This window comes from Taudactylus pleione, unplaced genomic scaffold (assembly GCF_031769625.1).
Source record: "Taudactylus pleione unplaced genomic scaffold, aTauple2 ptg000376l, whole genome shotgun sequence".
Lineage (NCBI taxonomy): Eukaryota > Metazoa > Chordata > Amphibia > Anura > Myobatrachidae > Taudactylus > Taudactylus pleione.
The window spans coordinates 2,584,522-2,598,086 of record NW_028284777.1 but is presented as its reverse complement, the minus strand read 5'-3'; positions in this window follow the sequence as shown (position 1 = coordinate 2,598,086).

Here is a 13,565-nt window from a genome sequence, read left to right as displayed (position 1 = left end):
TGCCATATTATTTATTATACAGTGATATAACAATTTTGCAAACATCCATTAATCAGCTTTTCCACCAGGACGCTATAATTCTACAATCATACACGCTATCACCCTATATTTATACTATGTTCTGATATTATTTATTTATTATTAAAGCACAGGTTGTTGAAAATATCCCTTGTAGTTTTTGTGGCCCCTAATTCTACAGCGGACATCTTTTTTAAAGAAATCATTCCTATTAGAAATGCCTGGTCAGCATTGATTTAACATATTTACAATTTTACATGTCAAATGCCTAAATCTTTGTGCTCAACAAAATAACCTGTTATTATATATTGTATGTGAGTGTGTAATGTATACATTGGGCCTGATTCAGAGATGGATATTAATGTGATCGCAGTTGCAATGCGTATGAAATCGCAGCTGCGGAAAAATGCTAATAGTTGCAAAGTTAACCCGAGCATAAGGAAGTACACTGCTGCCTTCTCATGTGTACAACGTTTCTTACCTGCATAAATATCGGTAACATCAACGCACATTGAGTAGCCATCTTGCCCTAGCGGCAGGTCTGACCTGCCGCAGCCTTGGGAGCTCACCTGATATGCAGAGCAGCGTAGGAGATCACATGGGCTAATTTATGCATGCCCATGAAACGGCGTTCAAACACCTGAGTTTTTCAGACCACCCCCCATCACCACCCAGGCTGTCACCACGCTGACAGCCTGTCACTCATGTTGCGATGGATTAATTTGTGCATTCGTAGTGGCAATCTGATCGCTGCGCATGCGCAGTGCAGCTTAAACGCATGTGCAATGGCAAACAATTGCTCAATCTGTGTCTGTAAACGCCATTGCATCCAGCTCTGAAGCAGACCTATTATACATATGTGTCTAGGCAGTTTACCTGCCACCTCAGACTATACTAATTTAGGTATTTTAATAAGGGGAAGGGGGTCAGGAGGGGATATTCCTGATCTATGGATAGATTGAACTATACTGTTTCATAATTTGATTTAATTTTTCTACTAAATATTTGTGTTTAGCAGCTAATATATATATATATAGGTGTAATAATAAGACAAGGTATCACACAATAACAATAAAGACGTTTTTGACAAAATAATTTCTTTATTCATATTAAGAACTTTTGTTCTGATATTTTAAACCACTTTCACTATGTTCACATTGATACTCAATACTTCACTGAAGAGATTGTATATTATTTTAATCTAAATAATTAAAAGTTAATTTTTATTAATACCTTAAGTGCGCCAGCAAAGAGGACATTTCTGTTTCTTCCATTTCTTGTGTATACTAATTTAGGGGCTGATGTATCAAAGCTTGATGAGAGATAAAATTGTGAGATATAAATCACCAACCAACCAGCTTCTAACGTACATTTTATAGACTGTGTTTGAAAAATGACAGTTAGGAGCTGATTGGTTAATACTTTTTCTCTCAGAATTTCAGCTTTGATACAAAGGCCCCTTAGTCCATTTGGTTCATAGCTCTTCACCACTTTTTGTCCCATATGTTATTTTTCTCACTGTTTTGTTTTACAGTCCACCTTCACATCAATGTTAGTGGGTTCATTGTGGTTTTGGAGAACTCGCAAGCTTCTTTATGCTGACTTAGGGCCTGATTCAGACCCACTCGCGAGCGGCTGTCCGCTCGCAAGTGGGTCGATGTTATGCACTGAGCATGCGCACGACGGAGGGAGCTCCGTCGTGCGCATGCGCCAGACGCGACGAGCGAAGGAAAGTCCTTCGCTCGTTGTGTCCGATCAAAGGGGGCGTGCTGTCAATGTTGATTGACAGCACGCCCCCTTTGGTGGGCGTGCCGGGGGCGTGCCTCCCTGACGGGGGCGTTCCCACGGGAACGCCTCCCGTCAGAAGCCGGCCCACTGACATCACTAGTGATGTCAGTGGGAGTGATTTTGGCTCTGATAGAGCCAAAATCACTCCGGAGCTTGCGGTTGAAAACCTCAACCGCAGGCTCCGGCTCGCAATTTCGATGGTCGCGATGGTGTCGACCATCGCGGCCATCAAAAAGCACGCTCGTATAGCCTGTGGGTGGTGACCCACAGCTATACGAGCGTCCAGGAGGACGCTCCATGAAAATGGAGCCCGGCCCTCATTCAGAGCGTGCGCTCTGCTCAGAGCGTACGGCTCTGAATGAGGGCCTTAGGCTGTTATAAGGGACAAAACACAGAGCTGCACGTTACCAGTAATTGTGTACTCTATTTAGTACTGAAATATACATTAAGATGACCAGGGAAGTACTGGGGCTTAAAATAAGCCCTGACATCCTTTTAATTTGTGCATGGAGAATGTGGGCGTGGCTCAGAGACATGCTACGAGTCACAGGGGCATGACCTTGCGTCACACCCTGTCTAAACATGGGGGCTGAGCAGAACGCAGGAAGACAGAGATGCTCGGCCAGGCTTCCAGCCGGCCAGACAGGCCCATCAGTCTAGTGTATGGGGACAGTGGGCCATTCCGCAAGAGGAAGGTAAGCAGGAGATATCTGTGATACTAGTGTATGGGGACAACGGGCCATTCCACAAGAGGAAGGTAAGCAGGAGATATCTGTGATACTAGTGTATGGGGACAGTGGGCCATTCCGCAAGAGAAAAGTATGCAGGAGATATCTGTGATACTAGTGTATGGGGACAGCGGGCCATTCCGCAAGAGAAAAGTAAGCAGGAGATATCTGTGATATCTCCTGTTTTACCTTCTTCACGAATGGCCCGATAACGTGATTTCTACAAATGCAGGTGAAAATATTCAATTTCACTTGCTTTTGTAGAATTTAAGTGATGGTGAATAGACCCCTATATATTACCAAAGTAAAATAAATATGTCTTAGCACATTAACATCTGATCTACTTCAGTAACAAATCTGTATGCTTTTTAAAGCTGCTATTTAAGATTTTGTATGCCTCTATTTCAGTAACTTTGCATGCGTACTTGTTTAAAATGTTCAAAACATTTTCTATACTTATTCATGATATAATGAACAAAAGGGAAAATTAATAATTTTATTAAATAATTCACATTTTTAAGCAGGTCTTTTAGGCCATTCAAGTTTTGCTTTTTATTATTGAAATGCATTTTTTTACAAGCCATATTGTTCAGTGGTTATTGCAACTATTAGAGTAACATGGGTAAGGTGAACTCAGAAAATAATAAAAAAAATCAACAGATAAAGTGGCTGGGTCACACCGGGGAGCAAACACTTAACAAAATGCCCGTGGGGTAATAGATTTTCTTTCCATGTCTTTGCCAATGGGGTGTCACAGGAATCAAAACAGTTTATTGGCAGAGTCTGCAGTGATATGACAAAGTGCAATGTAAAAATAGATCTCTCTCAAAGATGAATTTAAATTGTAGTAAGTATTGTACCATAAGGTCTTGCTGGATGTTCCCTGTAATTACATTTGTTATGTCATGGCTGTTTGACTGCAGCATTGTAAGAGTAATTAACTATTTCTCATTCATAAAATAATAGCTTTCTGCTCCAGGTACAATACAATCTCTGTATCAGTAATGGCATCAATCTATACCATTCCCTGTCTCATAATGCATTATCAGTTTGATACAACAAAAACACAGAAAAACTATGGTACACATTTTCTTGCTGCTGTGGTAGCTACCAACAGTAGGCTAATTTACATATGCTAAAGATGCCCTGAATATTACATAATTGATCCTACTTATGTACATCGACGATTATAAATATATGATCAATATATACATGGCCTTGCGTGAGCTGTTATGCAGAAGCTAAGAAGAGATTGCCATAAAAGAATACAATTTAAATAGTCAAGGATTCCTGACAGAGGTTGCAATAGATGCTGGCCATAGTACCCCCCTTATTCCTTCTTCCAAATTGGGCAACACACCCCTGTAGTACATTTATGAGGTGCAACTGAGAGTCTGAGTATAAGGGAACTAGCTCAAAGGCATGAGGGCAGTACAGGGAAATGGAGTTGGAGTATGTAGTGGAAGGCAGGTAAAGCATCGATTGAGAGATTAATTAAGAAAATTTTATTTGAGACATGGCCTTGCGAGAGCTGTTTTGCAGCAACTAAGAAAAAAGGACATAAAAGAATACAATGCTAAAAGCCAAACTTTCCTGACAAGGGTTGCAAGAGAAGCTGGTCATACTACCTACCCTCCTACCTACTCCTTCCTAATTTTGTCATACACCCATACAGTACATTTATGAGGTGCACCAGAGAGTCTGAGTATGAAGGGAATTAGCTCAGAGGCCTCAGGGTAGTAGAGGGAAATAGAGGTGGAGTATGTAGTGCAAGGTAGATAAAAAATGATTGATTAATGAAAAAAATAAAAATTGAGATGTGGCCTTGTATTTTTTTGTTCACATTGCCAAATAATACTAAATATGCTCCATAATTCTGATAATTTTTTATATTTTATGAGCACCACATTATTTCTGGTTAGAAATGTGTTGCAAATTAGTCATGTTTTAGAGTAGTTAGCAATAAAAATCTTTGTCTATGCAAAAGACCGTCACCAATGCCCCCAAACAGCCCATAATGAAAAGAAAAGTGGTAATTGTCCATGGGCCCTCTCACACTCTCTTATGTTGTATATGAAGAAGGACATGCACAGTTTAACAAAGCAAGCAGTTCAGCGACAGGGACTGTCACTTTTGTGGCTGAAGTGCTTGGTTTGTTTGGACCCCCACAAAACAAGCTACCATTTGCCTTAAGGTAGCTAACAGCATTGTTAATCATCTCTACACTGGGAAGATGTAATTATCATTCTCATCACTCTCATCAGTGTTAACATTATCATCATCATCACGCAATATTAGGTCATCCCCACTGGAATCCACCATTACAGAAGTTTCTGTACTTTGTTGCAATTGGCAGCAAAGGTCTTCCTCATACAATTTTTAGTAAATTTTTATGAGTTTTTCCACATTTTGAGGAAGTTGCTTCCTACGCCGATCACTCGCAAGGTTCCTGGCTGTGTTAAACACTCTTTCCAAATACACACTGCAGGGTGGGCAGCTTAAGTACACCAAAGCTAGTTTGTTCAAGTGGCTCCAAATTACCTTTTTTTCCTCCCAGTAATCAAATGGACTGTGTGACATAATAATTTGTACATTGTCATTAAAATAATCCTTCACCATCCTATTGATGCTAAGTGTATCAGATTGAAAAGAGGTGTCAATAATTCTGGGTAATTCTTTTAAGCCTTTCCAGATGTCAAAATGATGTTTCACTTTTGTGCGCTGAGTTGACTCATCATCCACACCCCTAGTGGGTCTTTTGGAAAAGTAAAGTTGTTTTCTGGGGGATGTAGTTATGAGACCGGTGGCCACGATTCAGCCGGTCTAACTCCCGACGGGGGAAACACAACAAGAGACTTAAATAACGATGCCAGAATGCAGAAGGATGGCTGCCCGTATGAGGTAGTCTGGGGCGCCCTTAGTGTTAGCCATGGGAGGGTTACATTTAGGTAGTATAGCAAGGTTAGCGGTTGGTTTTGGGGGTGGTTATGGTTAGGCACCCCTAGGGGGAAGGGATTAGGGTTAGGCACCACCGGGGGGGTTATGTACTAAGGGGGGAGGGTTAGATTTAGGCATGAAGGGCAGAGACTTAGGTTTAGGCACTAATGGGGAGGGTTAGGGTCCGGAGTGGGGAGGGTTAGGGTACAAGAAGGGAGGTTTAGGGGAGAAGGGGGAGGGTAAGTATACGTACCCACCCCTGTTGGGATTCTAACCATCAGGATGCCACTGTCTGTATTTTGACAGTAGGCATCCTGTCAACCGGCATTACATACTGATTCTGTTTCCTGGCAGCACCATTTGCAGGAGAAACTGAAGCAGGAGATGTCATCATGTCATATGCCATTTGAGCTGACAACTTTCTGGCAAGAAGCTCTTTGCATCTGTTAAGATCTGTGTCAGTTGGAAAGGAAGAAAGGAAGATATTACATATAACTTAAGCCTAGGATCAAGCATGGTTGCCAAAATGTAGTTATCCAATTGCAAGAACTTGACAACCCTTTGGACCTGCCAAAGCAAATAAAAAACTTGATCTACGAGTCCAACATACTTAGCAGAATCACTTTGTTTCATCTCCTCCTTCAGTTTCTCTAGCTGCTTTTCCAGTAGTTTTAATAAAGGAATCACCATTTTCATGCTGGCAGTGTCTGAACTCACTTGATTAGTTACTTCTTCAAATGGTTTCAGTAGCTTGCATTAAACAAAGGGTATTCTCCAGGGTGCTGGACTAAGGTATATCCTGCTCCTCTCCATATATCATGGCTTGTTGTGTAGTTTTGGATGACTTGTTGCTGTTCCACCATTCGCTGAAGCATAGAAATGGGTGGAATTAAACCTGGTCACTACCGTTTGCTTTAGTTGTTGGCATGGCAAAATTAACTGTTCTTGCCACTGCTGCAATTTTCTACATACGGTTGCTGAATGACGAAAATGTCCAGAATTTTTTCTGGCCACTGACAGCATCTCCTGCACATCTCTTTTATTTATTTTTTTAAATTTGAACACCAAATTTATTGTGTGGGCAAAACATGTAATGTATTCAAATTCACCCAGTAACAATGCTCTCACAATGTTACATGTGTTATAGGGAATTACAAATCCTTAGGAGAGTCCTATCGGTGTAAGCCATTTTCTTTGACAAGTCTTAGTTCTTCTAACAAGTTGATCTAGTTTGTTTTTTTTTAATCTCGATTTGTATCGTCGAAAACTTGGGTGATTTTCCCATTTTTAAATTCTCAAATTTACTAAGAAGTGAGTTTAGCAGAAAGTGAGTTAGCCGATGGTGAAGCAGATTGAGATTTCTCCCCCGAGTAGTAAGTTTAAATGAGATTACTCACCTGAGATTGCAGTGTTTCTCTCTCCCGAGCAAGCAGCCTGCACATATCAGTGAGATATGAAGGCTGCTTGTATGGGCTACCTGTTAAACAAGGGTTAAATCTTTAAAAAAATGATGTAGGTTCCCCACCAAAAGCATAACCAGCCCTGGACTGCTCAGCCAGTCCTGGTTCCTAAAAGTACAGGGAACAAAATGAGTAGGGTTCCCCCATAATTTAGGAACCAGCACCTGGCTGCAGGGCCAGTGCTGGTTTTAAATATAGGGGAAAAAATTGCATAGGGTCCCCCTATATTTAAAACAAGCACCGGACCCAAACTGACCGGGATGTAATGCCACAGCCAGGAGACCCTATCACCAGGTATTCAGGGCCAAAGCATACTGCAGACTGCCAATAACTGAAGAAAAAATGACGATCGGTCTCTAAAAAAGGCACAAAACAGCAGCCTTTAAATGTGTTACCTCTGAAATGTCACTTTATTTCAAAATGAAATATACAAAATAACAAGAATGAAGTAACATAACAAAAAGGCACTAATGATCATATACAACACCATACAAGGAAAACAAATCAATATATCATCCCTTAATAGAGTCAATGTCCTTTACAGAGTGTTTCCACGAGGATATCCCAATTTTCAGCAATGTGCAAACATATGAAAAAAAAAAAGTAATAGTGCAGTATGTCCAAACAAGGTCATTAAAACTGGTACATGTTGAGTCTCCGATATCCAAAATGCTTGGGACCAGGGGTATTTTGGATAATGGAATATTCCGTATTTTGGAATATTTGCATATCACAATGAAATATCTTGGGAATGGGACCCCAATATACACACAGAATGCATTTATGTGTTATATACACCTTTTACACACAGCCTGCAGGTAATTTTATAAAATTTTTCCAATAATTTTGTGGCTCAAACAAAGTTTGTGTACATAAATAAATTTAATGTATGTTTCATATACACCTTATACACAGAGCCTGAAGGTAATTTTATACAATATTTGTGCCTTAGACAAAGTTTGTGTACATTGAACCATCAAAAATCAATGGTTTCATTATCTCAGTCATGCTAAAAATATTCAGTATTTCGGAATATTTCGTATTTCGGAATATTTGGATATGGGAGACTGAACCTGTACATCAATATTGACAGATTCCATCTATCAGTCCAGACTTATGTGATCATTGTTTGTATTTTACATTAGTTAACATTATCTCTGGACAGAAATTAAATCTCATTGTCAATTTATTATTAATAATTATCTTCTTATGTATCTCACTGGATGACATTTGTCGAATGGTTTAAATGCAGGTAAAATTGTCTAATCAATATTTTTAAACACATATATCTACTACATAAAGTAATATTTCCAGGTATTACTTTTGTTTTGTCTTTTTGGTTTTTTGAGGTGTTTTGTTATATTTATTGTGAGATATCAATATACAAGAAATTATATTGGGATATTTATGAAGGCTAAAATATCCCTTTATATCTCACAAAAGGATATATTTTTCCACTGAATTTGTATGCTTTTATAATATTGTGACTATATCACATGTTTAAATGATATGTAATAAAAGTAAATTTTAAATATATGAGGTGTGCCCCATAAAAGAGGAGTATTTTTTTCTCTTTTCTTTTTCTCTATTTGTCAATAGCTCCTAGGTAGCACCCTCATTCAGAATTTTGGCTATACATATATTGTCCTTTTTGAATATTAATATACCATCTCTCTGTGCGGTGTCTTACCCTCAATTTATTTTCCCTTTTTTTCCCCATCTCCCCTGATTTTTCCTTTGTCCCCCAACCCAACATAATAAAATGAACCCGTAAATAGCTCAGTGCATAATTTGGAAAAATCATCTATGGAAGAAGTGATCTACCACCAGGATAGCCTTGGTCACAATGTATATCCAATTAACATACATGTAAATTAAGCAGTAAATCCAAAATAGTATAATTTGATTTTCTTAAAATCACCAGTCGTAAAGTACTGTAAAACTTTGATCAAATAAATATAACAATATGTGTAAATGGAGAATATGCAAATCTCATACCAAATAGAGTTTATACCAGACACATATGAAACCAATATAAAATTGGACTTGTACCAGAGTTAGAGTTATTAAGGCATGTAACTTGATTGCTAGTGATGAACCTGGGATCCAGCAAATCAAAGAACACCACCTCATCTCTGGTAAAGCCGGTCACAGCAGCAGAGTAGACAGCACACTCCTCCTGTCAATGCATTTAGATTTTGCAGAATCTTTATCAAGACATAGGAAGGTTGTGTGCCATTTAACTGTCCAACTGCCTATTGGAATGGGTGCAATTATGTTTTCAATTAGTACGACTTACAGAAAATATATCATATACATCTGGTTAAAACATAATATATAACCAGAGTTTATTCGATAGTGGTAATGCCGAATAAAACAAATTGTATAATAATAATGTTATTCCACATAAATTCATTTGGTTTAGATTAATGGTAGCGCTTCTCTGTGGAAACCCAATGTTTAGGTCACGTGAGCGTTCCATCCTTGCCCAAACTATTGTGGTTTTATTTACCAAAAACTGAAAATAGGTAGTCAGTGTCTCGTTGCCATGGAGACTTCCAAATCGATATAGATCTTTATGGTATAAATATTTGAGCATATTCAAAGTGGCCTAAACAAACTGAAACTGCACAGATGAATACATAGATATAAAAAACAGTCTCATTGTTTTAAAATGTAATGAAAGTGTGTGTGACTCAAGTCTATTTTTGCATTACGTAAGTATTCCCCTATATGTATTTCTAATGGTCTTGAGATCCTTCCTATGTAATATTTATTGCATGAGCAGTGGCATGACTATAAATTTTGCTCCCCCCTTCCAAATATTTTTTTCTGGCGCCCCACCCATGGCATTTTGGTAAAACTAATACAGGGCGGTTTCTTGTCAGTTTGGATCCCAGTGCAAACAGTTTTAAATGTGCCCCCATAGACGGTTTACATCAATTGTAATTTTTCCTCCTTATAGTAATGCCCCTTACACATTATGCCACATGCTGTAGTGCCCCTTACACATTATGCCACACTCCGTAATGCCCATTACACATTGTGCCACACACCGTAATGCCAATTACACATTATTCCACACACCATAAAGCCCATTACACATTATTCTATACACCGTAATGCCCATTACACAATATGCCACACACCGTAATGCCCATTACACAATATGCCACACACCATAATGCCCATTACACAATATGCCACACACCATAATGCCCATTACACATTATTCCACACACCATAATGTCCATTACACATTATGCCACACACTGTAATGCCCATTACACAATATGCTACACACCATAATGCCCATTATACATTATGCCACACACCATAATGCCCAATGCATATTATGCCACACACGGTAATGCCCATTGCACAATATGCCACACACCATAATGTAAATTGCACATAATTCCACATACCGTAAAGCCCAATACACAATATGCCACCCACCGTAATGCCCAATACACAATATGCCACACACTGTAATGCCCATTGCACATTATGCCACCTTCATTTTTGCCCCTGACACCATTTTATACCCTAGAGTAAGGCTTCTAATTATTTTTAAATTACCTGCTCATTATCAGGGGTTCCATGCTCCTTGCCAGGGGTTTCATGCTCGTTGCCAGGGGTTTCATGCTCGTTGCCAAGGGTTTCATGCTCATTGTCAGGGGTTCCATGCTCATTTCCAGGGGTTTCATGCTTGTTGTCAGGGGTTCCATGTTCATTGCCAGGGGTTTCATGCTCATTGTCAGGGGTTCCATGCTCATTTCCAGGGGTTTCATGCTTGTTGTCAGGGGTTCCATGTTCATTGCCAGGGGTTTCATGCTCATTGTCAGGGGTTCCATGCTCATTGCCAGGGGTTTCATGCTTGTTGTCAGGGGTTCCATGTTCATTGCCAGGGGTTTCATGCTCATTTCCAGGGGTTTCATGCTCATTGTCAGGGGTTTCATGCTTGTTGTCAGGGGTTCCATGTTCATTGCCGGGGGTTTCATGCTCATTGTCAGGGGTTCCATGCTCATTTCCAGGGGTTTCATGCTCGTTGTCAGGGGTTTCATGGGAGAAGATGCAACTTTCTGCATCTTCTCACACCAGTGCCAGCGTTCCTGGCACTTCAGGGTAATGCTATGCGCTATGTGCTGCTCTGATAGATGCTAGAGGTCCAATAGAACCTCTAGCATCTGTCTCCTCCTAGGTGGTGCCCATTTTTGGAGGGACGCTTTCAGCAGATTCAATGCGGATGGCTATTCCACATGGAATCTGCAGCCCCCGAGCCACCGCGCCACCCAAAGCCACCGTGCCCCCCATTGTTACACCCCTGTGCATGAGCATCTTATTGTGTATATCACACTTTTAATATTGCATGAAATAAACTTCTTAATGGCTATTGTTTTTGTTGTTTTTTTTCTATACTAACAGGTTTTTAATACCCTTATTTTACACCCATACATACTTCATATCTATAAAAACCAATGGAGGTAATAGTGGTAGGTTTCAAGATCAAAATGAATGCTCTTGAAACTAACTTAGATTTTAAATGAGGTACTTTTACATATATGCTGACAGAATGATCAGGAATAATAAGGCCACTAAAAGGTTCTCTCTTGAAAAGTCCGCAGTGTTTCTTCAGAAATTTTTTGATGGTTTTGTATTGATTATAAAATTCTGTTATACATGCCTACAGGTATTTTTTGTTGTTTCTCGATTTTTTCTTTTGCACCAATAAATATTCCCTATTGATGTGAGTGACCAATTCAATAGCTTTGTCAATTTGAGTGTTATTATATCCACAAGCTTTAAATCTATTCCCCTTATTCTTTGCCTGTGTGGAGAACATACTGTTCTCTATGCAGTTTCTTTTTAGTCATTTAATTGTCCACAGGGGATGGAGTTGAGCCAATTGGCATGATGACAGCTGAAAACTCCAATATAAGTGTCTGAATTGATTGGTTTCACAAAATGGTTGGTATTTATTTTTCCTTCTTTACTATAGATAGTTATGTCTAAAAAATGTATACTTTTTGCATTTATCTCAAATGTGTTATTTATTTCTACTATTGCTATTGAGAACTTTACAAAATTCTTCTAAAGTTGAATGCTATCCCCACCAAACCAAAAATATGTTTTATATATATATATATATATATATATATAAATATATATATATATATAATAGGACACTAGGTTCACTCTGAATGGGTTGATGCCCCAGATGGTATCATGCTTCCACTGACCCATAAAGATGTTTGCATAACTCAGAGCAAACCTAGTGCCCCTTGATGTACCTGTTCACTGGAAAAATAACTCCTCCTTGAAAAGGTGTTAGTAGTTTCTGGTTATAATAAATATAATTCCCTCCAATAAAAATACTTACAAGTCTTTCTTAATGTTTATAGATTAAGGAAATACTTAGTTGCCTTTATACCTTGTAGATTATCTATTATGGTATGGAGCAAACTCACATCCATGGTGACTAACAGAAATCTCTCCTCCCAGTCTTTAGTTTACACATTTTTAGGTTGTCTCTTGTATGTATCTTTTAGATGGGATTTAATTTGAATTACCAATGGTTGGAGATAATGGTCGATAAACTTAGAGATGGTAGCTGTTATTGACCCTATACCAGAAATAATCCTATACTAGTAATATACCAATAAACAGTCCAGAACAAAATACAATGCAAAGCATTATAAAAAACACTAACATGCAACACTAACATGCAGGAATGGCTAAAGGCAGATGATCAAACATATAGTCATGAGTATGACCCATGTGGAAAGACCTATCCTGGCTTCTTACTCAATGGAGCTAGTGGTAATGTACGTAATGCACAGTGTATGAAATGAGGGCCACCTCCTATCATAGGCTGACCTACCAGCTGTCTAGAAGTAGCAGCTTTAATTCCAACCACTCCTCTTTTATTTTAAAGATGGGACCAAGGTGTAGGTCACCCAGCAATTTTGGCCTAATTAGGTTTTATGCCCACAACACATACAATCACATACACAGGACATTCCATTATGTTTTGGTGCCAATGTGGCCACTTCACAGATATGCAGTACCTAAACAGTCAGATGTTCTATTTACAGCAGGGCCTAGTGCCCTCTATATCACCCATGCTTTGTGCTCATTTGAGCTCATGAGCCTAGCCAGGGCCGGCCCTAGCCAATTTGGTGCCCTAGGCAAGATTTTGGCTGGTGCCCCCTGGAAGATAATCCACCACCAATCTTAAAGTGGGTACACAGCTGATGGATATATCTGCAGCTTATGGTTGTTCATACACACTGAACAACCATCATCTGCGGCCCCACTAGCCGGACGACACATAGCGACCCCCTCCCTGCCAGCCACTGCAGCAAGTGTAAGGGCGATCTGCTGAACGCCCTTACACACAGCACCGGCTGTGCTGCACAGCTGACGTGATATGTCTGTGATGAACTTTGATCACGGACATATTGTGTGTACAGGATATTTTTGACATCTCAGCATTCGAGACACACACATATATCTACACACACACATATATACAGTATATATATATATATACACATATATACAGTATATATATATATACACATATATAGTATATACACATATATGCTATATATATATATATATATATATA